Source organism: Clytia hemisphaerica, unplaced genomic scaffold, assembly GCF_902728285.1.
Source record: "Clytia hemisphaerica strain Z4C2 unplaced genomic scaffold, Clytia hemisphaerica genome assembly, whole genome shotgun sequence".
Taxonomy (NCBI): Eukaryota; Metazoa; Cnidaria; class Hydrozoa; order Leptothecata; family Clytiidae; genus Clytia; species Clytia hemisphaerica.
The window spans coordinates 16,369-21,609 of NW_027103687.1; the positions used below are offsets into that span (position 1 = coordinate 16,369).

The 5,241-nt window shown below is 34.6% G+C and overlaps 1 long non-coding RNA gene across 1 annotated transcript; it reads right to left on the reverse strand.

Moving 5' to 3' along the window:
* Positions 1-48: 48 nt before the first annotated feature.
* LOC136803847 (uncharacterized) lies at positions 49-4,690 on the reverse strand. Its single transcript, XR_010846212.1, has 3 exons — positions 4,091-4,690; positions 1,653-1,707; positions 49-331 (listed from the first exon to the last, which is right to left on the reverse strand). It is a non-coding gene; the product is annotated as an uncharacterized lncRNA (long non-coding RNA).
* Positions 4,691-5,241: the final 551 nt, after the last annotated feature.

The window sequence follows — 5,241 nt, forward strand, 5'->3', positions numbered from 1 at the left end:
TATAACAGAAATTATTGAACTCATTTTCATAAAGATTTCATACAAAATAATGTTATCTAAAAAGTAGTTCAGTTTTTTCGAATCTTCAATATTTTCAAGAACTTTAAATACAGATTGAAAACAGTTGCAAAAAACCTTCTCCAAACACCCATCCAAATCTTCAATTGTGTAGCTACTAGTGGGGCCAACACTGCAACGGGGTCTCTTTGTACCGGCAGCAATCAATTCATTCTGGAGTTTTGTTCTTGAGATTGCATCCGATTTACGTTCCATACATTTCACGGTCCTTTCCCTTTCACGTGAAAGCATGGAGTGATCACTGCCATACGCTCTATAAGTATTCAAAATTGATTCCAGCTAATTTGTTCTATGTAGTGGAAAAGTATGGGAGAGGAGATACTAGGGGGTATTAGTAATTGATTATGCAATGGTTATTATGAAATGCTATTTAGGTGAGATTCAATCCCAAAAAATAAGTGAATTGAGGTTTGAGTAGACTAATAGACAAATTCATACAGTCAAAAACATTCAATATGTAGGACACAAATCATATTTTGCCTATTTTACAGTGAATAATGCCTGACTGAATATTGGGATTTTGGACCACAAAACCTCACTATATCAAAGTAAAAGTATTGTTGGACGAAAGTAAAAGGAATATGTGTCACAATGTCTATAGTTTCAATGTCAAATTTCAAACCTCAAAACTATTGTGTCCTCATCAAGCTTCTCCACTGTTCTTTTAAACTGTCGGGCCATCTCGGTCTTCTCCTTTCTTTTACTATATGCTTTTAAATTCTTGCTTGCCTCCTGAAAGCTGCAACCATGTTCTTTAACAAACTCTTTATCTAATTCTGCCATCTTTTCTGTAGTAATCTTTCTCATTTCACTGGTATTTGGTTTGTACAAGCCACCTTCTTTTGCTCTCTTCTTTGCTGTGTAATCGCTTTCTTTTATAGGAAACTTAGCCAACAGTGCACGATACTTTTCAATTTTCAAACACCCATTGCAATGAAAAAGACTGTGCCTAGCTTTTTGTTTTTGACACAATCCTGACCAGACTTCATTAGAAAACCCATCAATCAAACTATTTCTAACAGCTGAATTGTTCTTTCCAAATAAGGTTAAACTTTCTTTGATCTTTTCGACATTTTTTCGGTACCAAACATACTTAACACTAAACCCTTGCCCATCTACCATCACCTCAAGAAATCGTTCATGAGCACATCTTAATACTTTACTGACTGCAACCGTACTAGAGTTTTTATTAACACCTTCACTGTTTACGCCTTTATACAGGGCAATCTTTGCAAAGCCACAACCAATAGGATCCAAAATAGTTGTCATTCTTGATATCTGAATTAAAAAAAATTAAAACAAAGTTTTTTTGATTTCAAATAGCAGCTCTATGCTGCTTTACACTAGCAAAACTTCTCAAACTAGGCTATTTCTTTCTCTAAAAAAAGAACTTATCAATGGAATGTGCTAAGCCACTTAAATAGTTGATTTTTACATTTTCAAAATTAATGCCTATGGAATTTGTTAAAACACCCATTTATGCCATACATACATTCTCATCTTTGAAAAAGGTTTTAAGTTCCCTCACTCTAGTTATTCTAGTGCTCTAGTGAACCTTAAAAAAATAGAAATACCTGAGCTCACAAACAGCACTTGACTTCAAAACAGACGTGGTAAACACAAGAAACCCTAAAGAAAAACTTGAAAGTTAGAAGTTATGAAAAGTGAAAAAATCTCAACTGGACAGATTTCCAGGATCGATTAAATAAGAGGGTGATGAAAATTTCCAAATTTTAATAAACGGGGGGTCTAAGTGCCGGGGGTTAGAAATTGTACTTCTAATAACCCAAAAATAAGGTAAATATAGGCTAAAATCAGGCTATTTAGAGTAATATAAGGGACTCTCTTTGATAGCTTAAAATATTCATAAAAATCAATAGAAGGGTTGAAAAATTTTCAAAAAAATTTACAAGTGGAACAGAGTGGAAGGCTGTTTATTTGGAACTTAAGAGTACTTTTTTCAAGTACACAATGCCAATTTATAAGCACAAAAATAGAGATTCTTGATAATTTTTCCTCACAAGTACGAATTTCTATTTTGCGACTTAACATCAAAGAGAAGATGCTCAAATCTGTTGAGTGATGTCAATTTGAAAATATACAGCCTCCACGGATGCCTCGTATTTGAAAGTATTGGACAAAAAAAGAAACCAATAAAAGGTCACTATTTACGCCTGTCAAATAAAAATAAGTAATAGTTATCTGACGGTTAAAAATAGTTAAAATATGTTAACATATTTTTTCGAGTTCCGAGATTTTTTCGTACAATATTTTCCAAGCCTTTAGGTGAGGAAAATACACTGAAATCCAAGTGAAAATTATGATAACACACTGAAAAAGTGTATTTTGATGAAAATTACATAAAGCTAGCCACCTAAATGACCATGCCTATTCTAGCCACTTATAAGATAATTGACCTTGAACCACTATGTAAAATTCACTAATGAAACAAAGTAAAAATGCAAATATCAAAAGAGGAAATCATTGGAAAGGCAGTGTTTTCTCTGCAGTTATAATAACACACCGAAAAAAGTATTTTGATGAAAATTACGTAAAGCTAGCCACCTAAATGACCATGCCTATTCTAGCCACTTATAGGATAAGTGACCTTGAACCACTACGTAAGATCCACTTTGAAACAAAGTAAAAGCGCAAAAATCAAAAAAGCAAATTATCGATAAGGCAGCTGTCTTTTTTGCAGTTATAATAGCACACCGAAAAAAGTATTTCAATGAAAATTACGTAAAGCTAGCCACCTAGATGACCATGCCTATTCTAGCCACTTATAGGTTAAGTGACCTTGAACCACTACGTAAAATTCACTTTAGAAAAAGACTAGACGGTTCCCGTCGTCGCAAACGCCGGTTAACGGTTTTGCTTGCACATCAAAAGCCTTTAAAATACTATAATGTGGGTTAATGCCTGACATCGTTTTGGCTTAAAATGCCGAATACAATAATAAAAATTATACTTCTAAACTTTCTACATTAGTCAAAATTTTGTGTCTGTAAGCCTCGATGATATGTCTTTTTAAGATAACGGAAGTTTGTGTTCAATGAAATGCCATAGTGACCCTGTTAAAATTATGGAGGGTACCCGTCGTTGCAGACGCCCAAAGTCTGAGGTGGTGAGAGGGTTGCTCGTGCTTTGCGGTTGAGCACTGAAGGTTTTCCCGTTTGTTGGCTTCACATGAGGACAGCTTAAGACCGGCGCATATGCAATGCAACACACATTGAAACCTTTTTAAATAATGTTAGACGAAGTTTAATCATTAAACAACAATGTTAGATTTTGTTGCGTGTGTTGATATAGAATAATTCGAAATCGTGCTACAAAAATGCCACACCTTTTTATTTGAAACTTTGTGACGTCGCAGTACTTTTTCATGAAATTGACGTCAGAACTTTTTTCGTTTACAAATAGCAGTGTAGAGTCTTCTCTAATCCGAGTTTTCTACGCTTGTCAAACTTAGCGCGAGACTTTTTGTATCGAAGGTGGATAGGTTTTCCAGCTGCGGCGTTCAAATTTTAGAAACCTTAACATATGTTACTGGGCTAGCGTTACAGACATTTTTCATAATCTCATTTAGTATAGTAAGATGAGTAAGAATACAAGAATTTTCAATTTATATATTCTTATAAATATACCTTTCAGAAGTGAGACCTAGATCTTTTTGGAATTGATGTTAAATTGTTTACAACCTTCATTTTTATAAGCACAACAGATAGGTAAAACTTTATATCTTATTTTTATAAAAATATGCTCTGAACATAGAAGACATTCGGCTGCAGACCAGCCTGAAATCATCAAAATATCCATCCTCCAACCCCCAACCATCAACCTACTTCCACAATAATGTTTTAATGGTTGGGAATAAAGGCATGATCTTTCATATTTCATGGGCATAAGATATTATTCCAGTCAGAAAAATACTGTCTGTTATTGATTGTACAAGTGACAAGCTGTTTGGTCAGGGGGATAAAAATAGAATAAATATTTCTCACACACATACCTTGGTTGCCAGTTGCCAAGAAGTCAGGAGCAGGACAGGAAATTCTTCTCTTGTTTATAATTGTTTTACAAATTTCTAGTCTGGACTTTGCAGCTTTGCGCCCTTATGAAGAATGGGCACTAATATTTTTAGCGCGGGAAGTTCGAGATAGCCTGTATTGGGTTGCGATATTTGAGGATCTTAACAAAACTTTATTACCGGGTACAGGCTAAAAGCCGGTCTGCAGTCTTTAAAATAGTTATTTGGCGCCGTAAACAATCTGGTCTGTAATTTTATGATCGTTCAAATTGTAAACAAAGTTCTTCGAAAATTTACCTTGACAGCTAGAAACAGTCACCACAAATCGAAGTGGGGTCCCTAGCAAAGGTTTTTATGTTATAAACATATTAGAAACTATACATTTTTGGAAAGCCAATGGAATGAACTTTCATAATAAGCCTAGGCAGATATGTCATAATTAACGATTACTCTGTTTCCCTCCAAAAAAGACCATCACTAGAGCTTGACTGTATACCTTTTGCAAGATATTGTATGAATAAAGTCCCAGAGCATATCAGACTAGGCTTAAATATCTTACAGTAACATGTTTGCATCCAAATTGATGAAAAAAGTATGGGCCTTTCTGCAAATTTAACGCTGCTATAACCGAAAAACTGAGAATTTGGGACCCCTTTCATATGGAGGTTGAAACCCTAGGAAATGATGCAGAGTATGAAAAAATTGACAAAATGAATAGAAAAAGGTTACATCTTTCATTTAAAAAAAGAATTATCCAATTATATGAAATATTCACTTCACAATTCAATCTCAAAGTCTAACATTATTTGCAACTCAAAAATCGGCCATTTTGGGCGGGCCTGCATTATACCGCCCGAGAAACAGTTACTACCAAGGTGTAGTAGCTGCAAAGGGTGGTGGTCCTGAAAAAAAGTGTTGAAAAAGCACTTACTACACATCATGTCTTGTAGTAACTGCGTGCCCCCCCCCCCCCCGGTGAATAAATATGTTCGAATTTCTTTGATAAAAATAATGAAACACATAATAATCTACATCACAAAAATAGATAACTAATTTGGAGACACAAATACCTAAATACCTACAATATAAAAAGGAAAAAGGCCTGTGAATTTGGCAAGAAAGAAACAGAAAAC